Here is a 13241-nt window from a genome sequence, read left to right on the forward strand (position 1 = left end):
TCAAACACATCCTTAGAGCAGACCACATTTCCACTGTCAGATCCTGCAAGTGGGCATGTGATTCTGGCACAATTTAATAGGACTGGGATTTTTAAATGTCAGCTTGACTTTTTAACAGAAACTGATACTCATGCTCAATCCCCGTGGTTTGCCATAGAAGCTTGAATCAGACTGACACATTCTTCATTTCTAGTTTAATTCTACCGCATCCACACAGGCACAGCCGAGGTTGGGCACCTCTCCACCAAATGCTTTCAGTTAGCTCTGAATGTTTCTGAAATATATTTTCCAATTGTTAATGACCCTGCATATTGCCATCCAGGTCTGGTTTAAAATTAATATAAAAGGCAATATTATTCACTAAGTGATTTAAGTGGTCTAACTGCTAAACACTTCCTCAATAGTTTCATATTGATATAAATATCTACATATACACACATGTACCATTGCAACCATTGTTCAAAGATGTCTACAAAAATAGGAACTTTAAATGTGTCATTTCTCTAAAGTGTCTGTCTCTCAAGGAGAAGTTATTAATAAGAGGAAACCTAAATTAGGAAACAAAGGAGAAAGCTGCGAAGTACTTAGAGAAGGAATAAAGCCATGGTGTAATTAATGGGAAATCTAGTCCAGTGATCTTGGTTCAGGCATATGCTTGCCATATGATTTACCTTAACTGTCTGTAATTCATGGAGGTGAGGGGACCTAATCAACCAATTCACTAGAGTCACTAGCTTAAACAAAAAAGGAGGAGGAGGAGGAGGAGGAGGAGGAGGAGGAGGAGGAGGAGGAGGAGGGAGAGAAGGGTTCTTTGTGGTCTTGGTTCAGTTCCACAAACCTATCAGGCACCTTGCTTGGTGCTAGGAGTATAAAGACACATAAGAGAGTCTCTGCCCATAGGTATTCACAAACAAGTAAGGGTTATAGAGAAAATCAGGCAATGAAACAAGTGTGAATGGTATTGGCAAAGGAGGATAAGAGGCCAAAGGACCCAGGACACTAAATCTACTTAGCAGAGTTGTAGAAGATTCTACCCCACCCAAGAGGTGACCTGGTAGCTGGGCCTTGCCTGACAGGTAGCATTGCACCAGTGTGGGCAGGAGGTAAGGCAGCTGTCACACAGGCTAAATGGGAGAGGGGGAAGCACAAAATGAGAGAACATTAAAGTGGGGCTCTATGAAAAATGGCCTTCTGTGCCAAGCAAAGGAATTCGAATTTTATATAATCAGACGCCAGCAAAAATAGTTTAAGGGGGAGGATAAAATATTTGGAAATATATCTCCATAGTATTTAAGATGGATTTTATAAGAAACTGGAGGCAGTTATGTTATTGTAAAAGTTGAGGAAGCTGATGTGAGGAATAAAATTAGAGAAGTGGTGGTGGAAATAGCATGTGGAAATGGTTTGGGAGATGTTTCAGAGATTTCACTGGTGGAAGTAACAAAACTTGATGAATAATGAATATGCAGAAAAGAATCAGAGGAGACGTGTGACCCAGGACCAAGTGGAAGATGATACCATACAGGTGAAAGGGCAAGTTTAGGAGAGAAAAATGGGGTCAGTTTGGGACTTGAGAACCGTTAAGTGAAGCAGCCATGCAGAGGCACTTGGATAAGGTGCTCAAGGGCTGGAGCCAGAGCACCAGGGGTCCTGAGAGAACAGCTAGAGCCATGAGTGGGACGAGGTCTCCTATAGAGACCCACTATGTACAGAGAGAGGTACGTCCATGGGACATGCTGACACATGAGTAACAAGTAAGAGAAATTGGGGCCCTAACCAGTTTGGCTCAGTGGATAGAGCGTCGGCTTGCAGACTGAAGGGTCCCGGGTTAGATTCCGGTCAAGGGCACATGCCTAGGTTGCGGGCTTGGTCCCCAGTGTGGAATGTGTAGGAGCACACCAATGATTCTCTCTCATCATCGATGTTTCTATCTCTCTCTTCTCTCTTCCTCTCTGAAATCAATAAAAATATTTTTTTTAAAAAATGGAAATAGGATACTGTGGGAAATAAGTCTGATGCTAGGAATTGAATGATATGACTAGAGCATAGGGTTCCTACTGAGAAGCAGAGGAAGGAGAAGTATAAGAATTTTGAATGCTTGGAAGAGGCAGATTATCTGAAAGCCAACAGCAAGGAGGAGGCATAGAAGATTCTTGAGGATCAAAGTGTCTTAGGCGGGGTAGAAAATATCTCTGGGAAGGGTATTCAATCCTGAATACCCTTTAAAAATCACCTGGGGAACTTGTGTTTAAAAAATACCCATAGAGGTGCCTCTCCAGATCAAGTAAATGTAATCAGAATGGTGGGGTGGGGGTGGGGGTGAAGGATGTGCCCCAGGTCAATGTAATGAGCAGCCAGGGTGGAGAATACCTGGTAGATCAGATAAGGCGGTAGGCACATTAGATAAAGAGACTACTATAATCACTTGGGATATTCAGGGATGGGGTAATGAGGTGTTGAAGCAATAAAAGTGAAATACTGGAGAGTTGACAATACCAGAGTCTTGAAAGAAAGAATCAATAAGACTTGGTGACTGGTGTTGTAAAAGGAATAAGAAGTAGGGAGGACTCAGAAATTATCCCCAGGTAAGATCCTGAGTATTTGGGAGATGGCAGAGCCATTGTCAGGAAAAAGAAATAGGAAAAATCAGAAATGAGGCTGTTAACGATTCAGGTGACCTTTCAAGAATTACTGAATTTCTCAGGGTCTTGCTTTTCTCATCTGTAAAATGATAGCATTCGGTTATATGATGTCTTAATTCCTTTCAAGTACTAGCAGTGAAAGTGATGTGCGCGTACTAATGTGGGGGGTAAAAAGCCGTTAGGAATTTCAAGATGTGTGTGGACTTTCAAATAGTGATTCACAACAAGCAACTGTATCAAAGGCATGCGTCTTCAGCAGGTAAAGCCAAAAGAATACAAAAAATTGGGGGTGAGAAGACCAGAAAAGAAGGGTAAAAATTTCACTCATTGCCTGCTCCAGGCTCCACGTCTCCTCCTTTTTGCCCTGTGAGCAGTGACACAATGGCCGCCGCCCTTCATTGTGCCAACTTGAATGTATGGACAATCCTTCTTTCCATCACTGCTTGCAGTTGCTCTCATACACTGAGAAAGATTGTTGTTAACATAGTGCCTTCAAAAAATGAGTTGGGTCATTTTATAATTCATTATGAAAATTCACTAACAGAGAAAGCAAGTAGCAGAAATTCTTAATGTCTCTTTTTAAATTTAAAATATCTCTCTTTTTTTTCCACATAAAATGCCAGAGGGAGAGAAATTATCTTTTTCAAGTGAAATACATCTATTCAGTTAGCCTTTTTCCCTTATATCCATCAATAATTTTTTTTTGTTTGTTTGTTTGTTTAATTAAATCTTTATTGTTCAGATTATTACATTTGTTCCTCTTTTTTTCCCCCCCCCATAACTCCCCTCCTCCCAGTTCCCGCCCCACCCTCCGCCCTCACTCCCCACCCACTGTCCTCATCCATAGGTGCACGATTTTTGTCCAGTCTCTTCCCACATCTCCCACACCCCTTTCCCCCCCAAGAATAGTCAGTCCATTCCCTTTCTATGTCCCTGATTCTATTATAATCAACAGTTCATTCTGTTCTTCAGATTATTTATTCACTTGATTCTTAGATTCACTTGTTGATAGATGCATATTTGTTGTTCATAATTTGTATCTTTACCTTTTTCTTCCTCTTCCTCTTCTTAAAGGATACCTTTCAGCATTTCATATAATCCTGGTTTGGTGGTGATGAACTCCTTTAGCTTTTCCTTATCTGTGAAGCTCTTTATCTGACCTTCAATTCTGAATGATAGCTTTGCTGGATACAGTAATCTTGGTTGCAGGTTCTTGCTATTCATCACTTTGAATATTTCTTGCCACTCTCTTCTGGCCTGCAAAGTTTCTGTTGAGAAATCAGCTGACAGTCGTATGGGTATTCCCTTGTAGGTAACTGGGTTTCTTTCTCTTGCTGCTTTTAAGATTCTCTCTTTGTCTTTTGCTCTTGGCATTTTAATTATGATGTGTCTTGGTGTGGTCCTCTTTGGATTCCTTTTGTTTGGGGTTCTCCGCGCTTCTTGGACCTGTAAGTCCATTTCTTTCACCAGGTGGGGGAAGTTTTCTGTCATTATTTCTTCAAATAGGATTTCAATATCTTGCTCTCTCTCATCTTCTGGCACCCCTATAATTCTGATGTTGTTACGCTTGAAGCTGTCCCAGAGGCTCCTTACACTATCCTCGCATTTTTGGATTCTTTTTTCATTTTGCTTTTCCGGTTGGATGTTTTTTACTTCCTCGCATTTCAAATCATTGACTTGATTCTTGCGCTCCTCTGGTCTGCTGTCAGGCGTCTGTATAATATTCGTTATTTCAGTCCGTGTATGCTTAATTTCTAGTTGGTTCCCCAATATAAGATCGAGGGTCTTATTAGTTTTCGTGTAGATCTCATTAAGTTTATCGGCAGCTTCTAAACAGTTCTTGAGAGACCTTAAAAGTGTGGTTCTGAACTCTATATCTTCCATTGACAATTTTGTCCTGTTTCTTTGTCTCCGCATTGTGTTATGCTTCCTTGGTGCACCCCCTAGTGGTCTTTGTTCGCAGTCTTATAGTTAAATCTTGATTGTTGTAGCTAATTCCAGGGAGGGTTTGACCTCCAGGCCAAGTGGCTATGAGATTCAGCTGTGTCAGCGGTGAGAGAACTTCTGTCCTCTAGGGAGGTGCTAATCTAGCCTTTGCCTGAGGCTATCCGGCAAATGCCTCTGTGCAGGGCTTGGGCAGGGCGGGTCGAACAGGATCAACAGCGTGGGCCGGAGAGAGCAGTTATGGCGGCTCTCAGTCCTGTCCCCAGGGGCTCTGCCTCTCTGAGTCCCAGCACCCGCTGCAAAGCTTGGAGAGAAAGCTGCACTCGCTCTGACCGAAGCCAGACAGTCCCACTTCTCTCGTTTGAGTCTGGGTCCCTAAAGACTCACCCGGATCTGGAGCTCAGAGTCTGCGACTCCCTCCCGATTGAAAACGCCAACCGCACCCTCCGCCGCCAGCCCGCTCCGCGCACTCTTCACCTCAGAATTTGACTTCAGCACTGCGCCTCCTCTGAGTGTCCGTGTGCGTTTCTCTTTCCTCCTAGTTGTAGGACTTCCACTCAGCCAGCGTTCCTGTGGTTCTGCGAGATGTCCGTTCTGTCTTTTAGTTTCACTTTTGAAGTAGTTGTTCAAAGCAGCAAACTCCAGTGTTAACCTATGCCGCCATCTTGGTTTTTTCTATCCATCAATAATTTATTACCCATGGGCATACAGCATTCAATGGCTTGTTTTCAAAGTGAAGTATCAGGCGATGCCCAGGCTGCTTACTCAGCATGTAAGTGAAATGTGGGTTGCCTTTTGATTGTCCAATGCAGTGTGACTGTGTCCCAATCTTTCTACACCAAAAGCCCCGGGGCACCTAAATGCTCTCTAGAAACCGCTGATTATATATTGCTGAGCCACAAAGATAGACAAATGGCCAAAAAGCACATGGTAAGGTGCTCAACATCACTAATTATGAGGCAAATGCAAATCAAAACCATAATGAGATATCACTGCACACCTGTTAGATGGCCACTGTTAAAAACAAACAAAAAAAACCAGAAGATAATAAGTGTTGGCAAGGATGGTGGTGAAATTAGAACCCCATGCCCTATTGGTAGGAATGTGAAATGGTGTAGTCAGTGTTGAAAACAGTATAGAGATAACTCAAAAAAAGTAAAAATGGAACTGCTATATGATTCAGCAATCTCACTGGTTATACGTAAAAAAAAAAGAATTGAAAACATAATTTCGAAGAGATATTTGCACATCCTTGTCTATTGCAGCATTTATAGATAGCCAAAAGGTGAAAGCAAACTAAATGTCCATTACAGGATAAATGGATAAAGAAAATATGGTATATACATACAATGGAGTATTGGTCAAACTTTTAAAAGAAAGAACTCCTGTCACATGCTATATTACAAATGAACCTTGAAGACACTGTGCTAAATTAAATAAGCCAGAGAGAAAAAGACAAATACTGCATGATTCCACCTATCTAAAGTAATCAACCTTGGAAAAAGAAAGTAGAATGCTGGATGCCAGGGGTTGGGAACAATGGGCGAAGAAGAGTTGTTCCATAGGCCCAGGGTTTCGGTTTTGCAAGATGAAAATGTTCTGGAGACCTGTTGCACAACTATAATTCTGTACTGTACTGTATACTTTAAATAGTTAAGACAGTAAATTTTATGTTTTATACAAAAAAAAAAAAAAAAAGACAATGTCACACCGGTGCTCTTTGAGAACCAGCAGCTCTAAAGCTTCAGAATTAAAAGCAAAGAGGACTGCTCCACCTGAGCTTTATTTTGTAAGTTGCTCTGATGTTTAGCTGCCCGCAGGGCCAATAGACAAGAGGTGAGCAGTTTCTATGAGGACCATTGGGTAGGAGAAAAGCACTCATCATCACAAGACTGGCATTAGCATCAGTTCTCTCTTATTACCGAGGTTCTGTTTCCTTCGCTTCAGATTCTTGTTTTTGTTTGGTTGATGGTGGAATGAGGACTTGGCAGTTGAGTTCCACCAGGGGCAGCGGGGAAATAGGATGGCTTATGTAGAAAAGGAAAGCCCTGAGTCTGGTGTTGTTTCACTGGTTTATTTACTGATGTTCCTTTGTATCTCATATCTTTTCCAAAAGCCTTCTTTGAAGAGGTAGCTCAGGTTCTATGGGAGAAGAAATGTCAATTGTCCTGCCAGCAAAGCTAAGTGGGAGCTTGCAAAACAGATAAATGCTAATCGAATGCAATCCTGATGCCCCAACAAGGAGCACACTGACAAGGTGACAAGGGGACAGTGTTCACTTCATCTTCCCCGGAGGCGGGTGGCAGCACTCACCATGGTGACAGGCAGTGTAGAAGGAAATGCATTGCCAGTTTACTTAGCAAAGAGAACACATCGCCAGGCTATCTAGTATTGCAAAATATGACACAAAGATCTGGCATTCTTTGTGCCTTTCTGTGATCTTGTTTCTTATGAAAAATTTTATTGCGCTATTATGTTATGTGTTTCACAGTTCTTTAGCTACTGGATCGATTAGCAAGCCCAGAGCCCCATGCTAGCCACCTGAGAGACCTGCTCACCTTTTGAAGACAGAGCCATGTCCAGTAGCTCAGCTGTGCTATCCTTTGCAGCCAGTGGTGCGTTGCACTGGGAAGGAAGGAAGGAAGGAAGGAAGGAAGGAAGGAAGGAAGGAAGGAAGGAAGGAAGGAAGGAAGGAAGGAAGGAAGGGAGGGAGGGAGGGAGGGAGGGAGGGAGGGAGGGAGGGAGGGAGGGAGACTAGAGAGGAAATATCAAAGTTAGACCCTACCCTCCTGAAGGTTATGGTCTATTAAGAGAAAGAAAACAAGCACTCCTATGACTAAAGGAAATTAAAAATAATTGTGACATAAGAACATAGTACATGAAGAGGAATGCCAGTAGAGTAAGTTCATTGGGGAGGGAGACCTTTTAAAGAAAGAATTCCTACCCTTCCAATCTCCAGCATTCCAGTATGAAAATTAAGTTCTTTCAACTAACTGCAGCGTTTTTACCTACATTTATACTAACCTGCTCTATGTAAATACACATATATTTATATATAAATAACTGTGTAAAGTGACTGCATTCTAAGAAAGAACCACCATAGTTAACTGGTAGATCTGGCTTCCTCCACTTAAGAGAAGATAAACTCAATTCATAAAAGAAAGTGGTATTGGATCCAGCAGAGTCTGAGGTAGCTCTCGTGGGAGTAGAAGTGAACTTGAAAAACCAGAAAGCTAGAACGTACTTTAATGCCTCAGAGCAAGCTGGGAGTTCAGTTTGGATTGAAGGCTAGAATACAACAAAATCCGGTCAATTATTTTCACTTCTATTTCCTCACCACAAGTAAAAAATTTTCTGATGAAACTTTTGTGTTGGCCTTCTCATCATCCTTCTCCTCTATCTGGTCCTTCCTCAACCCACCCACCCCATTAAATGGATGCTTCTGCTTTGAAACAGGGAAAAGGACACAATGGGGGTGGTGGGGAGGGAGTCCATGAGGGTTGGGGAAGACACCCACAAACTTCTGCTCATGCCAGAGACCCGAGGGGAGAAAATACAGGGAAATGTTGATTTTACATATTTCCCCGAATTCCTAGTTAATAAATTCCTCCTGAGAGGGAGCACTTAGAGGCCTTAGCCTCACTGTTTAACCTAATTAGATCCATAGTCCTATGGCAGGAACATGGCCTGTCAGTCCTCCTGGCTCCTCACCCCCTAGGGGCCAATCTGACAAGGAAAGGGGAAGGAGGGACAGAGAAGGGACCCCACACCCTGTACTCCACCTAATAGCCACAATCCTGGATACCTCCTATTGGAGGCTGTCTTCACCAACTGCTCCAAGGGAGCTATTTAAAAGGCTGAGGTTGCCCGGCCTGGGTGGCTCAGTGGTTGAGCATTGACCTTTGAACCAGGAGGTCACATGCCTGGGTTGTGAGCTTGATTCCCAGTATGAGACATGCAGGAGGCAGCCCATCAATGGTTCCCTCATCATTGATGTTTCTATCTCTTCCTCCCTCTCCCTTCCTCTCTGAAATCAATAAAAATATATTATTTTTTAAAAGATTAAGGTTCTGAGAGGAACTCTTAGGACAGAAGCTAAGAAAGGAAGTGTCTAAATCTCAGCTTTGAAAATGTTCCTGCTGTCATTCTGTGGCTGCATGAGTTCTCATGAGGCGCTGATGGGTATTCTTCTGTTGGATAACGCTTACTGATTTCAACAGACATACCAGTTATAGACTATCTCAAAACCGAACTAAAAGAGAAAAGAACTCGTCTATTCCTGAAAATGTAACCATTTTGTTCTGAAACCTGCTTTTTTCATTTAACAATATGTTTACTCTAACATCCTCCTTCAATATCTTTCTGTACATTATCTTTTATGACTGCTTAGCCCTTTGTTGTACAGATTTATCACTTAACCAATCTCCTTTTGGTACTTCTCTTGTTTTTCTAATTTTTCCACTATTATGAAAAATACTCCAAAAACATTCTTATAGCTGACTCTTCCCGTGTATCTTTGATTATTGCCTTAGGATAACTTTGGAAAGTAAAAACACTGGGTCAGATTATTTGCATTCTCACGGGAGGATGGGTGAAACCAGGGAAGTCTTAATGTAGCCAGCTTTGGGAGCTACCCAGGGGTGATGAAATAAAATCTTTATTAAAGTATCTTTTCCAATAGCTAAGCACTTATGAGCTCTGGCGGAGGCCAGCGATCTAATAAAAAGTGCCTGGAGCTGAGAGTAAACGCTGGGCTGAAAGGCCAGGCTGCCCACACACCCAGCAAGACACGTGAGGCGCTGGGCTCTCCTCTCTGGGGTCCCCTCGCCTCATTTATAACATAGTGAAATGGTTGAACTACAGGTTCTCCGACCACCTCTCAGGGAAAGCACAAGGCTACTCCCTTCAAGATTGGAAAAGAGAGTAGAGACTAACAATTGCATCCTATTTATGTGTATGTACAGTTTGTTTTGCTTTTATTTTTTTGTCCCATTTTATTTAGTTTATTTTTAAACAGCACTAACAGTATTTCTCAAAGAAGCAGAGGGCTGTGTGCAATCTCTCGGGTAGCTTAAACACTCCCTTGATAGCTTGGACAATTGCGGGCCTTTTCAGATAACTCAGAAGTTGTCTGCATCTGTGCACTGTATTTCTTTGGGGGAGATCAATCAATCAAGAGGAGGCCCGAGCCCATGACACCACTGGCATTGCTGTTCCTTCTTCCGAAGTGTTCTGGGCAATAAAAGCTTTTCAGGCACTCAGGATGAATGTTGCCAAGGGCAGCACTGACCCAGAACACTCCAAAGAGTGGCTTACCCACAAAACCAAAGCAGGCTGATGTTCAAGGTGGCGACTGTCTTCTCACTTCAGAAGTATCACCTGCCGAAGCAGGATTTTGAGGCCCATTCCTGTTGACTTGAGTGTGAAAATGCTTCAATTTGGGGAGCCTCCTGAGTCGGTAATGGTTGTAGTAACTAGTGGAGACCATGTTAACTAGTTATCACTCTCCCTGAAAACAAGGCCTTAACCTGTAACTATGTGCTATTTTATTAAGTGCTTATGAGATAGTGTTGTCTGCAGGCAAGCCTCTGAGAATCCCTTAAATTAGATAAAGGTGGATCAAATCCACAGGAGGCCCATCTCCACGTTGTAACTCAGAAATCTAAGACACAAAAGGAATGTCTGACCCCACTGACCTACAAACCTGGTGTCGAAGCAAGCATTTCCATTTCCTGGCCTTCTTTCCACACGTTCAATAATATTCCCAGCTGAACGGTAGTAGCTATGGAAAATCCTCCTAGTCATTTCATTGCTATACAAAGCAGACTTCTTTTGGCATGCTCCGAAGAGCTGTCTTGCCTTGTGTGAGCACCCTGACTGAGCTGAAAATATTCATTCAATCTTCACTTTTACGCCATCCTATTATTTTTAGCAAGATTGACTCAATTTAAAGAACCTATGATGTGGATAGCAAAGACTAAAGAATCAGAATACTTGTCAATAACATTGGTCTAAAACCATCAGGCAATTTCAATGAGATCCCTAAGGTTCAGGACAGGTTTAGAGCTAAGGGTAAAAACTATTCAAGGACAAAACTGAGTGTCAAAATGTGTTCTACAAACACAGCTGTAGCACTTAATAAATATGTAATAGCTAAAGAAAAGGAGTTGAGGAAACTTCTTAAAATTGGGGGGGGGATGGAAATTTTGGACTTCTACCTGGTGATATAAAGAATTTTCTCTATTGTGAAAGATTTAGTGACCCCTTACACAGGTATCATACAGCCTTCATTATCGGTCCCAGTGTATAAAATGGTGTTTGAAAAGAGAAATAGGGGTATATTTCATAGGCCAAAAGACCGTAAGATCTTAGAGTGAGTGTCTCATTACCAAGAGCACAAATGTGTGGAAAATTATAGATATAAATTCTGAAGTGCATCGATGTTCAATGAGACCCTGAGTACTTGGAGTTCTCATTTTCTCCTTCTGAACTAAATAAAAACAACATTGAGACATCCCTGCGATGTTTTAAAAGAAGCATTGCATTGATGGTTTTGCTCTGCCAGGTATGTCGTTAGAGGATGTCATCTGGCACCGTCTGGCACACTGTATCCTTGGAACTGATGGATTTTGTTTATCAAGTTCAGATAGATCCCCCCACCCACATCCACCATTTGGGGTGGGAAGGAGGCATTAAAGGCTGTTAGGTACTTTACTACGAGCCGCTAAAACATCATGGAATTGCAGTTCTGTCTGCAACCATTTGTTACGGGCCAAAGCGGATTACAGGAGTAAGTACAGAGCCCTCAGCCATGATTTATGGCAGAGGAACAGCCAGAGAAAAATTCAGTCAAGCTGGAATGGCCGAGCAATTCAACCGACAATAGCCAAGGTGTGAGCACTGAGTAAAATTTTTAGAAGGAAAGGACTTCAGCCATAGGCCTTAGCCCTCCATGCCCTGAGCCAGAGATGAATTTAAGTTCCTCTCATTCCTCATCCGTGCACTTGTTTGCAGTTTGCGGTGATCATTTCCAGGGAGATGCACTTTACTGATCGGACTTAAAATTTGGTGGGAATTATGAGATTCCATCTCATCTTTTATTTCACAGCATCTCTTTCTCATCAAGTCTTCTCCTTTCAATAAAGGCAGGACACCATACGCTTGGGAGTGAGAGGAAAGAGTAAGTTAAAAATTAATTTTGAAGCTATTTTTTAAATTTCCCTGCTTTCTCTATATTCACTGGAAATTTCTCAGAATGCCTTAAAACGAAGAACAGAATTCAACGGAACTGTTTATGTTTGAGAACCATCCGTGGGGGGAGCCCCAGGACAAACCACTCCTTTGACCCAAAATCACTGTGGCAAGAAAATTCAGATTACATAAATTTGAGAGTAATGGGGGAGAAATATTATATAAAGAAAAAAACTGGAAGGAAATTCAAACTTTTAATTGGGGTGGCTTTTTTTTCCTGAGTAATGAGAATTAACCCCCAGATAATACACTTTTATAAATTATCCAAATCGCCTCTAATATATTATTTTAGTAATCAGGAAACAATGTTTTGAATGAACATGTAGAACCAAGAGGAAGATGAAAGAGTGACTCCAACTGGCACATTTCATCTTGATAATCATACACAGATATATGTATACGTGAGAATACGAATTATATACACAAGGACTTTCGGGCAGCTTCTCGGATAGCCACCGTTTTCTCCACCCAGGCTTTCTTCCTGAAGTGCAATTCTTTAAAGTATAAAAAGCAAAGCAATTACCCCAATTTGCATAGCCTGCATTTAGGAGACATGCCAGCGAAGTCATAATAATGGCCACTTGGTTACCGATTTAATTTCAGAGCCTTCATTCCACAATGTCGCCTGGGCAAGGCTCTCTCTCAACTGATTCACTCCTCGAGCCAACAAAGGTTTTGGTGCAAGGCACGTACCTTGGCACTTCGAGGAACAGAAACGTGAATAAACCACAGTTGTTATCCACGCGGCAAGGCCGATACACGCCTCTCAATAAGCAAATATCAGCCAACATGTTCCCGGGAGGAATGGGCCAAGTGCATCTTTCACTGTGAACTCGTGGAAAAAGTATTCAAGAATGTGGTGGCCTCCGAGCTGAGCCTTGAGCAACAGGCTGGCTTTTAGGGGCAGAGGCCCTGGGGCAAGGCAGCCAGTCCTCTGCAGTATCAGTGACGGTGGGGGCTTGAGAGTTAAGACAAGTACAGCAATTTGACTGGAATGTAAGGTGTGTGCCAGGGAAACAGTGGGCGGGAGGGAAGGCCTACAATTTAGGCCCATAGAGGCGAGACAATAGAGACAATCAGAGCAGTGGGAGGGCGAGAGGGGCTGCAGGTGGAGGAGATCTGACAGCAGGACAGCCATGCAATGTGGCAGGTCAGCAGAAACAGGGCCTCGACCGGGCGACAGTGGAGAGGAAGGCACAGCCGCGGGAGCTGCCAGTTACCTTATTATCGGGAGCAGGGGAGGCCTGGCTCCCGGGTGGCTGTCTGGCAGAGGAAGGACATCGGGGGGTCAAGATGGCAGCAGGTTTAGGGCAAATGACAAGTTTATCGTGAGAGAACCCAAGAAGGCTCAGTGGCCTTCTAAAAGGACACATGCTGCCCCGCGGAATCTAGGCTGGCACAATT

The 13241-nt window shown here is 42.8% G+C and overlaps 1 protein-coding gene across 9 annotated transcripts in view; it reads left to right on the forward strand.

Annotated features, from left to right (window-relative positions):
• The window catches only part of MAGI2 (membrane associated guanylate kinase, WW and PDZ domain containing 2), a 1174807-nt gene that overhangs the window by 1129826 nt on the left and 31740 nt on the right, over positions 1-13241 (forward strand). The gene's annotated exons all lie outside the window — the stretch shown is intronic.

This window comes from Myotis daubentonii, chromosome 10, assembly GCF_963259705.1.
Source record: "Myotis daubentonii chromosome 10, mMyoDau2.1, whole genome shotgun sequence".
NCBI classification, from domain to species: Eukaryota; Metazoa; Chordata; class Mammalia; order Chiroptera; family Vespertilionidae; genus Myotis; species Myotis daubentonii.